Consider the following 19,574-nt stretch of genomic DNA (forward strand, 5'->3'; position numbering starts at 1 on the left):
GCTTGTTTTTCTCTTATCTTACTGAATCTTATAAAATTTGCTTAGTCTATAATGCCTAACTGGTGCTGAAGAAATTGAGTAAGCAGAAGGCAGGGCAGAAGTTTTATGCCCTTGTCCATTTCTGGATAGTTTAATTCTTCCTTAAGCTTACAGTGGCTGTTTCTTGCCTTCTCCCATCTTATATAGAGCCAGCACATACATTCAGAGTCTTTTTAATTAGAGTGGAATAGATTAAAATAGATAACAGATTGTAATGGACTTCCGGTAACTCAGATGCCACTGGTGTTGGCAACGTTTATAGCTATTACTATTGCTATTATTCTTTTTTTTCCCCTGTTGGCTGTTGCTGCCAAATCTATTGACATAAATAGGAAGCAATCTTTTTCTGCACTTTGGCCTCGTTTGCAGAAACATACTGGAAAGTTCATGAATCATTTGGCCCATTTACAAAGGGAGAGTGGAAACAATATGCTAATGTCAAAGAAAAGGCCTTTCCCCTTTTAACTCCTGTATGTCCACTCCAATCTTCTTTCCCCACCCCTAAAGTATCCATTGATAAGAAAAACATTAACATACAACCAATGAAATCTAATGAAAAGAAGGAGTAGGGGAGAGATGATAGCAGTGCTCCAATATTTGAGGAGCTCCTACAAAAACTTTTTTCCAAAGCACCAAAAGGAAAAAAAAACAATGGATGGAAACTAACCAAGGAGAGAATCAGCCTAGAACTAAGGTGAGAGCAATCAACCAATAGAATAGCTTGCCTTCAGAAGTTGCGGGTGCTTCATCACTGGAGGCTTTCAAAAAACTGACTGGACAATCATTTGTTTGACATGGTTTAGAGTCTGTGCTTGAGCAAGGGGTTTCACTAGAAGACCTCCAAGGTCCCTTCCAATCCGATTATTCAATGTTCTAATTGTTCTGGAATGGATTCTGGAACTCTAAAGTGTTAGCTGTTTTAATAAAGCAAATATGCTTTGTGTAAGGTACTGAGGTTGGCCAATAAGACTGCACATCAATCTGGATCCAAGCTACATGAATGGATGCAAATATGCATGTGCTAGCCAGTATATTCTAGTAGTTAAGGGATCAGGCTAGAAACCAGGAGACCATGAGTTCATGTCCTGCCTTCAAAGCCAGCTGGATAATTTGGGGCCAGTCACTTTCTCCGAGCCCAACTCACCTCACAGGGGTTGTTGTTGGTTGTGGGGACAATAGGAGGAGGAAAGTGAGTTGGATATGTTCACCACCTTGAGTTATTTATAAGAACAATAATGGCAGGATACAAATTAAAAAAATTAAAAAAAAATAAATTTAAACCATAGAGACATACATACACACATTCCCACCACATCATTCTCTTTGGGGATAAGCAGTGGTATATTCAACACAGAAAATGAGTAAGAAACAACAACCTAAGGAAATTAAAGGAAGAGATAAAAGGGAAAGCATAGCTAAAACAAGTTACACCAAACTTACTCACTATCACTCTCTGTAGCTTTTCATCCTTGCAAACCACTCGATTTCATCACATCCACATCCACATTACACATACACACACACACACACACACACACACACACACACAAGGACAGGAGCTACTGGTAGGTGAGAATGAATTATTTGTAACTTGAAGCCATAAGACATGACTGAGATGAAACAAGATTTACTTATAGCTCTTAAGATCTGATCTCTTATTAACAGACCACTAATTTTCATGTATTCAACATCAACTGGCATCTAAAATCAATTCTTGGAACCCTCCAGATGTTTTGGATTTTAGTTTTCAAAAACATCACCAAAGAATTTCAGGAGTTTAAAATATCTCCGAGCATCAGTTTTCATTCTCCTGTTCTAGATTCAAGGAACTTGTAACATTAACATTAATAGGAACATTAATAGACAGAATTGCCCATATCATATGGAGCTGGGATGCAAAAAGTATGCTGTGGATTTTGACTTTATCCATTTTTAGTTTGTGGCTTTTAACAGGCTGGACAAAGGTCCATTGCAGTCCTGGAGTTGGTGAAAGATTTATATCCCTGATATAAAATATAGTACAGATAACAGACTTACATCCTCACTTTGGTGGTCATTAAGTGAATTATCCATGTCCTTCAGAGAGACAACATGTGACTGAGACTTGCAATTTTAATGCCAGGTTCCCCAATGATTTTGATTGTCGGAAGCTGGCAGCAAAGCTCACAAATGATGTTCACATGATTGTGGGATTCTGTGATGGTTATAAACGTCTGCCATTTGCAAGTGCCTGGATCTCAATCATATGACCCTGGGCATACTGTAAAACTCATAACTTCAAGGGCTGGTTTTAAAGTCACTGTTTTAATACTGTTGTAATATCAGAAAGCTGCTAAACAGGGCTATCAATAAGAGAGAACTAGCTGCAGTGCATTTTCCAAGTTATATCATATACCCTCCAGGATATTTATAACTATGAGGATTATATGAAATAATTTATAATTGTAAGATTAATTCCTACATAGTAAATTAGGGCATGGCTCTTTGTCTAGGATGATATAGACCGCATAATGGGAATATAAAGCACTGGAAATGGTATAGGTTCTCCTGCTTGAGCAGGGGGCTGGACTACAAGACCTCCAAGGTCCCTTCCAGCTGTATTCTATTCTAAAGCAGGGGTGTACAACCCACAAACCATAATCTTTTAAGTCTCTGGAATCTAAGATTATTTGTCAAGAAGAATTATTTGGCAATAAATGACCAAGATCCAATAGCATATATTTTTAATTTTTTTTAATGAGTAAAACACAACTGCCACAAAAAAGTTACACATAACTCCCGCAGAAAAGCTGTGCTTTCGTAGACTGAGCTATTCTCATTTCTCCCCCTTATGCAAAGAAAGACATGAGTGAGCATTGAATTCAATCCAGCCTTGTCCCACTTATTAATCCTGCCTTATTCATGGCCTGTCATTCCTACTGGCACATAGCTAAGTAAAAAAAAAGAAAAATTAAATAGAAGAGGGCTACATGTCTGAGCTAGACTGGACTGTGCCGGTTAACAAGAAAAATGTAGAAGGGCTGAAGGAACTGGAGAGGAATTTTGGGAGACAATTGAAAAAGAGCCCAACAGAAGACAGGATGGCTAGATATTATCATTGATGGCAGAAGCAGGAGCCTACAGATAGTCAAAGAAGCAATTATTGACAGACAATCTTGGCAAAATTATATCTGTCATGTCGCTCAGCAGTGATACACAACCCTTTCCCTGATACGGCCTACGTTTCTGCTGGTCTCTTTCATCCCAATCTAGTTCAAAATCCAAGTTCAGTGTTGCCAGTGAAGAAGGCACTATCAGAATATCCTCTGTAAAAATACTGTGAAAATATCTACAGACCCCTCACATCCTGGACATAAGCTGTTTCAACTTCTTCCTTCAAGACCACGCTATAAGGCATTGCACATCAAAACAACCATACACAAAGACAGTTTTTTCCCATGCTATCACTCTGCTGAACAGCTAATTCCCACAACATTGTCTATGGCCTAGGACAGGGGTGTCAAACTGACGGCCCACGGGCCGGACACATCACCAGGAAACCACGCCCACCCCATTGCCAGCAATGGGGGAAAAGCTCCGATACGTTGCATGACGTCACGTGACATTGTGAGTTTGACATGTCTGCCCTAGGATGTCAGACCACCTAGTAGGGCTGTATTATCTATTATCCTTCTCATCTTTCCTATTACATATTTCCTTAGCATATGATTATAATTTTGTTGTTTGCATCTCGATTTATGTTGACTGCCTTTATTTAGTTGTTGTTTGCTTTAGTATCCCAAGACTTATCACTGAGTTTGTATCTTATGATTTATGATGATTGCATTTTATGATTATGATCATAATTTATCACTTGTTCCTTGTATGTACACTGAGAGCTTATGCACCGGAGACAAATTCCTTGCATGTTTAAAGAATTAAACAATAAAGAATTCTGTTCTATTCTATTTGTGTGGCTAGCAGTAGCTGTAGCTCTTCAACCAATCAATCCTCCCTCTGCTTGTAGAATACAGGAGAAGGAAGAGGAAGGAAAAGGAAAGTCCTCTTTGGCTCTAGGAGATAATGGTGGTCTCTTAGATGAGAGAACACACTCATGTTTTTAGAAAGCAGTAATTCCATTACAGCAGCATAGGTAGCATTTAGCAGCTACGTGGCAGGCTTGCCAAGGCCTTTCACAGCTACAGCCTCTCATTCATCAACATTAATTACCGGTATGTGAGTAGAGTTAAATGCCAGTTTATCCTACATGACTGCTCAGGTTTAAAGGAGAAATGATTTCCGCTGCTGAGTAGAAAGAGACTGAAGAGATAGGAAATTATACTTTCTGTAATTTTAGGATGACGTTAAGGCCGAGACACTGTATGCCACAAAAATCTAGGTGTCAGTTAGGCTACAAACTTACTTAGCAATATTTGATAAGACAGCACATTAAGAGTCCGGTGAGCTGAGCTTTAAGATAATCATTGAGCCTTTAGACTAAGCTGTAAGACTAAAGGGCCCAGTGTTCCCATTCATTAGTTGAACTGATTTTGGCAACATTTCGAGAGAAGCAGATTTCCCCACCTGCTGTAAATTATTGCATTTAAGCATGGCAATGGTTCAAGGCTATTAATATCTTGTCTGCTCTTTTTATTATTTTTTCTTGGCAACTGTAACAGTTGATTATTCCTTTAAACTACCCAACCTTCTGAAGTATATATAGAAGTTATATATATGCTTTAGTTAATCATTGATCACTTTGTTAATTTACCACTACCATGTAATTCAGAACAGGTCTCCCTTTTTATGATTCGAATTCTATGAAGGTACAGTTAGTTCTAGATTCTTGATACCAGGATAATGTAGCAAAATAAATATTTGTGGTTATAGCACCAATTGATTTTAGCTTCACAATAAATTAGTTTTTCTTGTTGTTTCAATAATTCTTCCTTTTAATTGTTAGTAGCAGTGTTGTATTAAGCTATGAAAACTGATTATTATGTAGCTAGAAAGCTGACACATATTTCTGCAGATAAAAAAGAAACCGAATGTGGGTTATACCTTTATAAGGTCAAAGTTCAACATTCAGTTTCAAGCGAAATCACATGGACATTCTCTGAAACAAATGCACGCATACAATTAATTTGTGAGTTTAAAAAAGCTACAAAATAAAAATCTGATAGCAAATATAGAGAACAATATTTCCAAATTTGATTTAATGTGTTGGAAGACATTTGGGTACATGGGAAAAGATTTGCCAACCTAGTTTGCACATATATATAAAACTATAACTTAACTATAACTTAATGTAGGATAACTTTAAATGATTAGTTTCACAATTTTATAGTTTGTTAAGATGCCAAAAGCATGGTTTAAGAAGAATAGAATAGAGCTGGAAGAGACCTTGGTGGTCTTCTAGTCCAGCCCCCCGCTCAAGCAGGACAACCTATACCAGGGGTGTCAAACTCAATTTCATTGAGGGCCGCATCAGCATTGCGGTTGCCCTCAAGGGGCCGGGTGGGTATGGCCAGGGTGGGCGTGGCCTACTGGGTGGGTGTGGCTAAAGTGCATATGGCCTACTGGGTGGGCGTGGCCAGCTCTACATCGTTCGCATCAAGGGTGCCTATGGGGGCCTGGGCAGGAGTGGGACAGATCTGAGGGTCTCTGGGCCAGGGCCAAGGCAGTGGGGGCCATTCCCTCATTGTTTCCAGGATGGCTTCGCGGGCCACATGTAATCACTTCGTGGGCCGGATCCGGCCCCCGGGCCTTGTGTTTGACATGTCTGACCTATACCATCTCAGACAAGTGACTGTCCAGTCTCTTCTTAAAAACCTCCAGTGATGGAGCATCCACAATTTCTGAAGGCAAGCTGTTGCACTGGTTAATTGTCGTCACTGCTAGCAACTTTCTCCTTAATTCCAGGTTGCTTCTCTGATCAGTTTCCAACCATTGTTTCTAAAATGATCACAGCTGAGTTCACAAACTTATACAAAATCTACTGTAGGTGTCCACAGAAGTGCAAGTGATGAAATAAATGTCACAACATTATGCTGCAAATTCTGCCCCATACATATTTTATATAATTTTATTATTTGTAGCACTATCTTCCCAGTGCTTTAAGCAAAATCAATAAGCCTACTTTTCTCATTTTGTACGTAACATCCATATCTCTCTGTTCTGAGAGTTTTGGGGAAGATGGACTGCATATGCCATTCCCAGACAAAGCAGTTTGGACTTGTAATCCAAAATATTTGAAGCACACTAGATTTTAAGCCTTTCTTCTCCTATAGATCAATTCTTTCCAAACTTCAGAATTCATAAACGGAAAGCCTTTGATTTATTTTGCTGAAATTCTGGTTCAAAAAAATAGCAAAGAACATTTCTTATGTACGTCTCTGCAGATATTCACACCATTTCTTTCTCTTTTATGTTTCTCTAGAGGCACACAACTCTGCAACGTTGTATTTTTTTACTGCAGGTTTCAATCTTCCTTATGATTTTTATTCATCCACTGGCAACCTGATGATGTTGGGAGGAACAAGAGACTGTTATTAGCCCAAGGTCATATGATAAAGTTCAAGACTAAGAGAAAGATTTGAAGTGACATCTCCCAAATCCAGATGTAACACTGAACCCTTGAAATATGGATTCTTGAAAGAGAGCAAGAGATTGCCCTTCTCTGATGAATGTAAGGTTCATTGTCAATCTTTGGCCTTCTGAATTATTTACATGTACTCAGAATTGCTTGGTCATAAACAGAACATTCCAACAAAAAAATTGGCATTGATTCCAAGAAACAACAGACAAAGGTCATATTCTCACAAGAGTCTTCCCTAATGCAACTGAGCATGGAAAGCAACATGTTCTAAAATGAAATATGTACTCACAGCTTTCCTGTCCTCTTTGTGCATTTTACAGAGATTGAAGGAATTCATATTCATATTCAACACACATACACAGAGGGAGAGAGAGAGATTAATATACATTAATCTGTATCTACTTGAATAGATACACACACACATACAAACTATTATCAGTAAAAAGAGGGGCTCCTATTCCAATTACACAAGGTCCAGGATTCAGTGAATACAAAGTTCTACTCTAAATTTTTAGTGGCTGGGATGGAAGATTGAAGAAATGATTGCCCAGGAATGAGGAACATGGTTTCATTCAAATTAATGATGTGTTCATGTGATAGATAGATAGATAGATAGATAGATAGATAGATAGATAGATAGATAGATAGATAGATGGATGGATGGATGGATGGATGGATGGATGGATGGATGGATGGATAGATAGATAGATAGATAGATAGATAGATAGATAGATAGATAGATAGATAGATAGATGATAGATAGATAGATGGATGGATGGATGGATGGATGGACAGACAGATAGATAGATGATACAAGATAAATAGATACATATGACAGATAGATGTTATTATAACAGAATAACAGAGTTGGAATGGATCTTGGAGGTCTTCTACTCTAATCTCCTGCTCAGGCAGGAAACCTAAACCATTTCAGACAATGGTTGTCCAATCTCTCCTTAAAAACCTCCAGTGTTGGAGCATCCAAAACTTCTGGAGGCAAGCCATTCTACTGATTAGTTGTTCTAAGTGTTAGGAAATTTATCCTGATATCTAGGTTGCTTTTCTCCTTGATTAATTTGCATCCATTGCTTCTTGTCCTACCTTCAGGTGCTTTTGAAAATAGGTTGACCCCCCTCTTCCTTCTGGCAGCCCCTCTAATATGGAAACACTGTTTTCATGCCACCCCTAGTCCTTCTTTTCACAAGACTAGACATACCCAATTCCTGAAATTGTTATTCATACATTTTAGCCTCCACTCCCTAATCAACTTTAGATAGATAGATAGATGATAGATAGATAATTGCAAAAATAACAGTGATGATTTCTCATCCTTCTCCACCTTTGTTTGTTTGTTCAGTTTTTATATTTTCAGAACATTTTTAAAATATGTTTGTGATATTCCTGATTATTCCATTATTAAAAACTATCCACTGTAACTGCCATATGTGAAACAATTCGACTTAGCTGCTAGGGTATTTTTTCTTTTTAAAAATCTGCCAGGGTAGTCACTGGGGTAGTGACTAACCCAAAGAAATGATTCAGTATGAGAGAAGCAGAAAATTATTGCCAAAACAAATGTTATTGAGTCCCAGCAAAATAAAAAATCCCATTCGGGTCAGGATTTTGAAACCGAGATCAACACCCAAGACACTATGATGTTTGTAGTTCTGTTCCTGAAAACTCAAATCACAATATATTAAAGCATTCTTTGTATACAGTAAATGTATATAACCAGGGGTCTGCAACCTTGACAACTTTAAGACCTGTGGGCTTCAGCTCCCAGAATTCCTCAGCCAGCATAGCTGGCTGAGGAATTCTGGGAGCTGTAGTCCACAAGTCTTAAAGTTGTCAAGGTTGCAGACCCCTGTATATAACTATGGCTTCTCCCACTTAGTCCAGTTAAAGTTGTACTATGAAAAGGCATATTGTCTTCACAGAAAGGTTTAAAACTTCCATTACTAAAGACAGCAATGCAATTCTATCCATTTTCAACCAGATATGAGTCCCATGGTTGTCAGTGAAACTTCCTACAGCCAATGTTTTCAGCACATCAATGAAGTTGCATTGTGAAACATTTTACAATCTGCCACCACGTTAGCAGGTTATTTGGATTGATTCTGTGAAACAGTGTCTAAATTTTGTCCCCAAATAGATCTCATTATTTCCTTGGTAAAGATTTGAATTTGCACCTGCTCATTGATTTCCCTCCGGTTGCAAACTTATCAAAATGCACAGCACTGTGTACTGTATGGAATAAGGCACAAGTCAAGGGGAAAAAAAACAGAATAAGAAGCAAAGTTAAGCGTGTAAAAAGAAAATACCAAGTTCTTGCTTGTGCTATCAATCTTAGGTTTGAAAAAGTGAGGATCAAAATATTGCTTCATTATTATGAAAACTGGGATTCTGAACAAGCTTCCTGCAAGTATTATGATTTTATTGTTAAAAAGCCTCTCACTTTTCCAGCTTTCCACTACAGATTTATAATATTAATTTAAAAAATACAGCAAAAAATCTGTGGAAATGCAAACTGAAAATAGTTTTGACTGAGAAAATATTACAGTTCATGATTAGCTAAAGAAAGCATCAAAAAAATTGAAGTATGGCGACATACGAAAAATTGTAGCATTTCTTTGTTTCTAAAATTACATAGTCACCCATCTCAACTGAATTACTCTGGATGGCTAATATAATTATTCTAAAAATAGCCATTGACTTGATGTTCATTTCTAGATGGAATTCCATCATCACAGCAAACTCTAAAATAATATAAATGCAATTTATGTCTTTAGTAACACTGTAAATAACTAGCAGCTCTGGAAGCACCAGACAAATAGCAATACTAAAACACAAACAGGAGAATTTCATTCTTCTCATGCCAAGGACCAAGAAAAACGTCTTCCTAAAGCTGCAGGTTGCATTAGGAAAGTGAATCAGGAAAGAATGGGTGATGGATGATTGAAAGTGGAATAAATACACAAATGTTGACTGGTATGAAAGAACTATGTTGTGGGAATTTGGTCACATGGAAAGAGCGAAAAACAATTAAATAGCAAAACAAACATATGAAGTAAGAGGGAACAAGTAAAAAAAGGAGGAGACTAAGAAAGTCAAGGTTGGATGGAGTTGATGAGATCCTCGTAAGGAGGGATATATGGATGCAGTGAAGACAGAAGTAGCTGGCAAGGATAGAAAAATATAGAGAAGGATGCTGATGTAAACAAGTTTCAGCTAGGTTTCCTTTCCTTGTCCCTAGCCTTATGCTATTATGTTCTTGGGTTTACTGTTTTATACTTCTTAACTAGTTAGCTAGTTCAGTCCAATTCACATGAACTGGTCATTCAGTGTTGAACTGCCTGTCTTTTTATCTCATCTCCAAAAAGAAGAAATAAAAAAATAAGAGCTTTTTTTCCTCTGTCCATAACTCTTTAATCTTTTCAGCATCCTGTACTTCTCTCATCACATGACTTTTCACAACTTCCTATTTCCTTTTTTTCTCCACTTAATCTCTTTGTTTAATAAAGTCAGTCAATCATGCTCCTTAGCAAGTTTAAACACTCCTCTTTCCCACAGTGTTTGTCTAATTTCTATATCAGGGGGTTTTTTTCCTCATAGAACGCTCAGAACGGATTTCCAGTACCTTTTTTTGATAGATTTTTTCAACTTTTGCACAAGCTGTGCTACTCCCTCTATTGGCTTTCGAAAGCCAATAGGAATTGGTGCTGAGTGCGCCAAAAGTCCCAGCTGGCAAACGTTGCACATGCAAGTTGTCTGCAACGAAGGTGAGTTGGCAGGAACTTTGCACCCCTTCCTGCTGCCCAACTACACCATCTCCTAGATGTAAGTAAGAGAGGACCAGGAGTGGGAGGTGGGGAGCAGCACTTAATTCTGCCCTGCTGAAAAAGCAGAGTCCATGTGCACTCCTGCCTCGTGCTCACCTGTATCAGCCAGGCTCTCCATGCTGCGCTGCAACATGGAGAGCCTGGCACCAAAGCACGGAAAACATGTGCGTGCCTGCCTCATGCTTACCTCATGCCAGCCAGGCTGAACACAAGTCAGAAGGAGAAAACACAGTGGCAAAGAAACCCCCTCTTCAAATACCGGTAACTTGCATTTGTCAAGTCCACCCTGCCCTCTGCGAGACCCTTGGCCCAATGGCGAGGTGAGCCTGGTGGACATGATTTCCCGCTCCACCTCTTTTTAACGGTTGTCCTGAAGATATCTGGAGGAGACAGGAGCGGCAACGCCACAGTGCTGTGGGAGCCACGGGGCCCGCTCTACACGGCGGGGCAGGCGGTGGGGCAGAGGCGGTGCTAGCGGGGTGGTTGCGGGCGCTGGGCACTGAGGTGGCACACATGGAGTGTGGCGGGCGGCTTACCTTCCATGGGCCGGGCCAGCTGGTGGCCTACCCGGTGCTGGACTGTGCTGCTGCCTCACTCTGTGCATCTACGTGGTCGCCCTGGAGTGCCTGGCCTGCAACGCCTGCTGCTACCTCGGCCTGCCCACCACCCGCACCCTCCTGCCGTCCCACACTGGCATCTGGCTCAGCGACTGCAAGCTCTGCACCATCAGTTTGCATTGCGGGAGACACATCACCTTGTACAGATTGGCCCTGAACTGCTACACTGACTTAACCTGGTTTGACCATATCATCCCGTGTGGCCTGGAGGGGCTGGGGGTCACCTCCCTCAGCCAGGAACTGTGTTTCATGGCTACTTTTTTAGTGGTTATCTGGATTCTTGCAGATTTTGTACATCTATCTGAAGTGATAATCTTAAGCATTTTTTCATAAATTACTTAAGGATATGCAACTATATTTTCTCATATTTATCTAATGTTACTTTTGCATCTACTTTTTTCTAATCCATTTTCTTTCTGTCATTAATTCCTCAAGAATAAGAAATGTAAATTGTAAGCTCCTCATAGCACAGTTCTATATCATTGTTAAAATACACTGGGCAATTGTGGACATATTCATTCATATTCATAAATAGATTGAATTGTAACACTTTCCCCCTCACCTAAGCCTATTCTCTTGTGTGTATAATTTGAACATAGCCAGGTCATTTTTTATCAGCAGTTGTAAAGAAATAGAAACAAAATGTTTAACTTATGTATTAATAACAATTTCTTTGCAATTCATTATCTTGTCAGTAACATGACTCCATCAATTAAACACATACAGTATATGTTGAAGACAGCATATGCACTTGTATTAGACATCTATTATCTCCAACTGCTAGTCCTTCCAAAAGGAACTCAATATATGTCATACTATATATGGAAAAGTTGTCTCCTCTATTAAAGTGCAACACATCATTTTCCAAGTAGACAAAAAAATAATATTCCATCTTTACTATACCCACTTGCAGTATATAAACATGGGGGAGCTATCCCACAATTTTTCACCCCAATGGCAGCCTACTATGCTGTCTTCATGATAAATCTGATAAAACAGAACTTAGTGTTCTAAGTTCATCATGAACTAAGTCTGATGAAAATAACTATTTTGGCAGGGATGAATTAATAGCATGCATTTTGGGTTATAGGAGCATCTCATTCACTTAAACCAATGTGATCGTATCTTTAAAATGGCATGTACAAGCCATCAATAATGTGGTTGCTAATATAGATAGGTCCAGCTTATGAGCTGTTTGTATTTAAGGAGATGCTCACAACAAATTCTAGTTTCTTTGGTGAATGCCTGAAAGATGCATTATTACTTCATCTAAGCCAAAAACAGATGAAAAAACTAAAGGCAATTATGAATTAAACTTGACTCAAATCTCAAAGATTTGCCAGATGAGAATTGGACAAAACTTTGGAATTTACTATGAACATTTGCCTTAAATACAATAAATTAAATTTATGTTAAGAATTGAATATATAATTTTTAAATTATATAAATACAGGGCTTTTTTTTCTCATAGAACACTCAGAACGGGGTTCCGGCACCTTTTTTGGATAGAACCTTGTAGAGTAGGCAAGGCGGGTTGTATGACATGTGTGGGTTCCGGCAACTTTTTCTTTTACAAAAAAAGCACTGTATAAATATATAAATAAAATGAGAGTTCCGGCACTTTTTTTTAAAGCACTGTCTATAATTAATTCAAAAGTATTTTAAATAAGGCAAAACTCTCCCCTTAATCCATTTTTAATGTACTTTACAAACTCCGGTCAAGGTTTTTGCTTTTTTTTTTTGCTTTTTCTTTTTAGATTGTTAGAATTGTATCCTTAATTTTTTTGAAGGTGCATTAACTTGGGTGCCTTAAAGCTTACCATTACCTGCCCTCTCTGTAAACTATTTGTTTCCCAGCTTAGCAAAGACATAAGCTTCTGCTGCTTATTTAATGGATCTTTGTAAATTTACTGCAGCTTATGCTCTTGGCACAAGATATATGTGTCATATTTTGGATTGTCTTGCAGCCCTTTGCAATCTCCAAAAACGGGTGTCCATCATTGTTCTAAACAGTGGTGGGATACAGCCGGTTCGCACTGGTTCGGTAAAACCAGTAGCCAAATTTTGTTGAGTTCGGAGAACCATCTGAACCCATGCTGCTTCTGGAAGTTCGTTCTAGGCCTTGGAGGCCTGGAGGAGGTCTCCCAGCCTAGAAAGGCCCACTGGAAGTGCATGGACGTCACTTCCGGAAGTCTATTCTAGGCCTGGTGGATACCTCCCAGACCTAGAACGGCCTGCCGGAAGTGCTTTGATGTCACTTTCAGAAGGCTATTCTAGGCCTCGGAGACCTGGAGGAGGCCTCCCAGGCCTAAAACAGCCCACAGGAAGGGCATGGATATCACTTCTGGAAGTCCATTCTAGGCCTCGGAGGCCTAGGCCTGCATCCATGCAGAGAACCAGATGTTGAGATATTTGAATCCCACCGCTGGTTCTAATGTAAGGAGAAGCAACCTGATACATTCCAGATGCTTTGAATTTTGCTCCCAACCAGATGGTCAGTAACAAGGAACTGAGGAAGTGGTCCAATATGAGAAGCTCATCAGGATGTCTAATAAGTTATGTCTATGATACTCAGCATGCAGTAAAAAAGATAGCCACTGTTGTATAATCAGTACTGTAGCCAAACTCCTGTAGATTTCCCATAAGCTGGGGAGAAGGGAAGGTGCTTGCTATTTTGTTCCCTAGACTGAATCACTCCACTTTAAAAGGAATTCAGTGTCTGTCTACTAAAGCTTCTTTCCTAACTGTCAATGGGCTCTTTAGAGTGCAGTGCAGCTACATTTTTTTCTGGGGGGAGGGGAAAAATCAGCAATCTTCCAATAAATAGAATTGCCAGCAAATATATTGAAATAAATCAGCCATGCTTGAGGCATTTGGCTTTTTTAATGGTTTTCCTGCACAAACCTCACAAATCCCTCTGGAACAGTAGCTCCTTTCAGTTGTCCTTTAACGTTACATTTTTACTTAGCTCTGCTGGAAATTAGCAAATTGTTCATTTATTGAGGTGAAGATGGAGCCCCTGTATTGTCCATCCAACATTGCGTGGTCTTTTAGGTTTATTGGTATCAGGAAGATATGAACGTTATTTGACATATTTATTTGTACTACACAATTTTCAGGAACTGAAGCCTTTTTACCACTGAATTCAAAATATCATCTAGTGTTCTTCCAGCTAAAAGGAAAGAGGTCTTCATGTTTTTTGTTTTTGTTTTAAGAACCATCAACATAGTTCAGGAATAAGCCATGGATCGTGATCTTCTAGTTGTCCTCTAATCTCTGACTATCCCACATCATTGGCCATGCTGTCTGGCAGGCCATGTCTCACTCATCCTGACTAGTGAACAGATTGTCCTGCTTGAATAAAGGAGTTCAGTTTCACAGCTATGAAGCTCACCGGATGACTGTAGACCATAAAAAAGCCACTACAATTATATCACGGAAGCATTATGAAGATAAAAATAGGGAAATAGAGACAATTGTAGATAATATATCTTCTCTGCTTCTTGGCAGAGCAGGATTGGGTGTCAGAACACCATAATCCCATTTCGTATATATTTAAGTTGATATGTGTGTATGAGAGTGGGGTGGTGTTTGTATATTTTGGACTCCAGATTGTGAATCTTTAAGGGCAATATTCCCACATGCTTTTCTGTTTATTGGTATTTTGCTCTATATTCCTATCCTTCAGCATTAAGTGGACACTGGACAGCCTATATGCTGATAAATAGTTTCTATAAAACTAGTTTCATTTCACAGTAATGATGCATAGTACTGACTGAAACAAGCTGTTCCACTGAACCAGATTGAACTAGCTTCATGAATAAGTGACATTCAGTCAAAAGAAAGCTTACAGCATTCCAGTCCTCCAACTACAGATTTTAATAGTTAAGCTAGCATTTCTACATTTTCCAAAATACATCAAAGGATAAAGAGACAGTTGAACTCACATGTTGAAGTTGGTTGGAAATTTGTTTTAAAAATATTATTTTGTGGAGTGCCAGAATTTATTTTGGCAAAGGGTTTCTTAAATGTTTCAGGTTGGTGTAAACTGAATGATAGTTGGACATTAGAGATTGACAAGGCACGTTTACACAAATTGCTCGTGGGTGACATAATCCCTTCACATGAAAGAGTCTTGCTTACTCTTACAAGAAACTCCAAGACTTACAATAATTAAGGTTTCTACATGGAAGAACTGGAGGGAACACTATTAATAAACTCACCAAATATTGCCATTTTTAATCTATCATTTAAAAAACATGAATAGCACATTCAGTTATGTTATGGAAGTTACCGTACTTAATATCCCATTCTGTCATTTCATCAGGGATTTTTTTTTACTGTACCATGTGCCATAGAGAAAATATTTCCCTATCCAAAAGCCATTCAAGTTAAATAATAACCTCAGGTCAAACAGGTTTTTCTGAAGCCTTTAGCATGCATTAAAACTAAGACAGTGATTAACTACTCAGATGGAACAATAAAGTTTCACAAGTAAAACCAGGCAATAAACTTCAGAATCTCTGCTGAGGATCATTCGGAGGCAATCCAAAGGGAATTTCACAAGTCTTCACTACTGGGTCAAAAGGTATCTTTAAAATATCTTTCAGATTTTTGAACTTCTCAACCCCTAAAAATGGAACTTCGGAAAGGTAAAACTAACATTGGATGGCGCACAGTTTCTGGTGTACTTCATCTCTCTGCTGGCCCAAGATAATCTCATCGCTTCTCAGATTAATTTGCAAACATTAATACTTCCTTTCACCACCATCGCACCTTCCCCCTCCTTTCTTTTAAAAGTTCCTCTTCTATAAACAGATTTAAAACATGTGGCAAAAAGACGAAGTCAAAGAAGTTGGACCTTACCTAGAACAAGGCAGAGGAAAAGGTCAGTGCTCCTGTTTGGCTAAACTCAGCATTTTCACTTTCACTCTGTGAAAGCTGTGAAGATGAGGGGGAGAAGGGGAGGGGGAGAGAGAAGGGAAGGTCTGAAGTGCTAAGATCTTCCTCTAGAGTTTTAATCGCTCACTTCCCAAGATCCAGCTTAACAATGCCACTGTGTTCTGTCAATATTTGCACGCAGCTCCACCGAGTGCCGGCAGCCAAATGCACATGGTTTAAAGAACCAAGAGCCGGACCAACACTCCTGCCTTTGTCTCTTTTAAGGTAGTGCCCAACATGTCATCTGAGTTTCTGACTGCACACAGGCGCCGTGCAGAGATTCCACCCCCTTGGACAAAAATAATAACAGCCATGTGTGACTTTAATTATCTTGTTTGACAAGCGCAGTGACTTTCATGTGATGATGCCTTCAAAAGTTGTAGGCAGTTTTTGCTTTGTGTTTTGCTCCAAAGCGGCTGCCCTTTAAATGTATTTTAATTGACTGGAATTTAGAAAGAATTTCATTTGGCAGCAATTTCGCATTGGAAGCATGCCCTTTAGCAGCTGAAATAGGCCCCCATGACTTGACCAAAAAGAAACTGCTGGAATATCATTGGCTTCCCCCATAAGGGGCAAATTCAACCATGGAATCAAAATTATGTTGTTACTAATTTTTGGTATATTGTCTTTCAATTAAGAGAGAAGTCATTAAAAGGGCATGAATCAGAAGCCATTCGAGCAAAACACTGTAAAATGTTCTCAAAGGGTTCACAACTGGAACAAATCTTTATTATTTGGATGCCAGAAATATTTTTGTGTTTAATTGTTGCATTATGGGGTTGCAGCCAAACAGACCCCCAATTTCAGAACTTAATCCCACTGAATAATTGGGAACTTCTATGCTCTGCAGAATGACAACAAAATATACGCATGTGCATATTACCCACATTTCCATGCATACTCAATCCTGATTAAATGGGGCTACTTGCAAGAAACTTTACACATAGCTGTGATCTAGATTTTGCCTCTTAATTTGTAACATAGCCAGATGTTTAATTTCAATTTGACATGTTGATCTATCTATTGAGCCCTTCCCAAGGATCTAGATAGGCCAGGGGTCGGCAACACATGTCTCCGGAGCCGCGTGTGGCTCTTTCATCCCTCTACTGTGACTCCCAGTCTTCCGCCGCCATCTGCAATCCCGCAAACAAAAGAAGTGGGACTAAAAAAGTTCGATCAATCAATTCCAACCTCGCAGGAAAAAAAAAGATCTCGCAAAGTTGGAATTGATTGATCAAACTTTTTTAGTCCCACTTCTTTTGTTTGTGGGAGCTCCCCACAAACTTCTTTTGTTTGTGGGACTGCATGCTGCGGAGGAAGTGACGGAGGACTGCGGTGGAGCTGGAAAGAAGGTGCTGCGTGGGTCTGATCAGGGGCGCGGGGGGGCTCTGTCAAGCATCTTGTACAGAGCTGGGGAAACAGGCTGGGTGGGGGAAGCTGCCACTGCCACTGCCATGAGGCTTGACAGATCCCCCGAGCATCCATGATTCTCCCTTCCTCAGCCAGCCAGCCACCATCGCCCGACCTACCCCTCACCTAGCCAGCCGGCTGGCACAAAGCCTCACCGCTCTTCTCCTCCTCCTCCTCCTCCCCACTCAATCAGCTGCCAGCAGCTTGGGTGGCTCTGCTCCATTCGAGTTGAAAGCGGAGGTGCAGCAGTGAGATTGCTCTCAAACAATAAGAGCCGGGTGCGCTGCTCGCTCGTGTGTGCCCGGAATGCGGGAATGTGAGGGATTTGTATTTCAAACCATAGGAATATTCAGGAATGTCAGGTGTATGGATTTCAGCTCACAGAATTCTCAGCAGTGGCCAGTTAACTCAAGAATTCTGGGAGCTGAAGTCCATACTTCTGGAGGGTGCTCAGATTAGGAAAATCTGCCTTCTAAATGTGTTGCATCATAAATTCCAGAATTCTCAAAAGAGTCAATTGCCACACTGGGAATTCTGAAAGCTGTAATCTTTCATATCTAGAGAGCTCCAGGAAATCAAATGGCTAACTGGAAATGTCTCACATCATCACTAGTGTATTAGAAAGAATAAAGGCACTAAAGAAAAGGAGATTATTTTCTGGCTAGAGAACAATGAGAATTGTTTTCTATATATGTTGTCAATCTTCATGCTAAAATTCTAACAACTTTTGCCAGGAGTAAAAAAAAATGGCAGCACTTAAGACTGACTGTGTTGAAAGTGAAATATACATTATACACAGAACACTTCACTTAATTATAAGGAGAGGGATGATTTCACAAGTTGGCTGAGTACAAGTGTTGGAAATTTAGGTTCAAAAGCCTTGAAATTCTACACATTTTCTATGAAATTCACTCCTCTTCCTCCTCCTCCTCCTCCTCCTCCTCCTCCTCCTCCTCCTCCTTTTCTTCTTCTACTTCTTCTTCTACTACTACTACTTATTATTATTATTCCACTCCAAAAAAACACACCAGAGCTTAATTCTCTCACTGTGATCTTGCCGATACATAAAATATCCATGAAGCAACACATCTGGTTAAAGTCACTCAGAATCAATTTCTAGTATTCTTGATATTAGCGAAGCATTGAAATAAACACTCAGCTGATGATAAGTATCTGCAAGCCAGACATGATCAGGGCAAGATTTCTAGCAGCCTTGAGCCAATGGATCTGTTTTTTTATTTTAATTCTTCACATACTCCACTACCCGTTATCCATGTACCTCTACTTTTTTCTTTGCCATGGCCAAGGAAGAGGGTCACACAGGAAAGGACAACTATTCATTGAAGGTCGACATATTGGAAGTTCCAAGTTTAAATCAAACATCAAGAGAAAAAAGACTCTAGAGACAGTGATAAAATAAATTTCCCGCTCTCTGAAACCTGAAAAAGAGCTAGAGCAGACAGGGTCAGCCCTGGGGGACTGTTAAGTCCGGAATGACGAGCGTAGACAGCGAGGTTGAACAAGAGAACGTTTATTGAATGCACATGGGTCAACTGGCTAGCAGCCTTTGAACCCTATCTTATATACTAAGGTGCCTTTAAACATAACCAATCCCCGGCCCAGAATCTCCCGCCGAGAATGTAACAACTAATAACTGCACCAGGTTTTCCCACCTTAGGAAAACCACTCCCATTAACTATGGACACAACACCCCTTCCCCCCCAGATAAATGTTATTTACTTAACATAGTCTTTTAGATAACTTGGTGGCTTATGATTCCTGGCTGGGTATCTGCTAGCCGTGCTAACAACTGGGGTGCCTACTGTTCCGCTATTTGTTTCTGCCTCAGGGCCTGTTGTTTGTGGCACTGACTCAGGCAATGCCACACTTGTGGGTTGTTGGGGTTCAATGGACTGTCCAGGGGACTCTGTTGGGCTGCCCGGGGAAAATGGTTCAATTTCTGCTGTGCTACTTTGGGGAGTTGCTTCAGCTGCCCTGATTTGTATTCCAATCCCCTCACCCCCTGGTGCTGCACCTAACTGGTCATGACTGCATGCATTGTCTGGTGTAGTGATGCTCCTGTCATTGTTGGCCTGTACAATTTCAGGGGACCTTTTCCTTAGCTGATCAATGTGTCTCCTGATCAGCTGA

General features: G+C 39.8%; 1 long non-coding RNA gene across 1 annotated transcript in view; it reads right to left on the reverse strand.

Annotated features, from left to right (window-relative positions):
* LOC310633080 overlaps positions 1 to 16,178 on the reverse strand; it is a 37,784-nt gene extending 21,606 nt beyond the window's left edge. The window contains exon 1 of the long non-coding RNA XR_014490979.1: positions 15,939 to 16,178. This is a non-coding gene — a long non-coding RNA (uncharacterized lncRNA). The remainder of the gene's footprint in view (positions 1 to 15,938) is intronic.
* Positions 16,179 to 19,574: the final 3,396 nt, after the last annotated feature.

Source organism: Vipera ursinii, assembly GCF_947247035.1.
Source record: "Vipera ursinii genome assembly, chromosome: 1".
Taxonomy (NCBI): Eukaryota; Metazoa; Chordata; class Lepidosauria; order Squamata; family Viperidae; genus Vipera; species Vipera ursinii.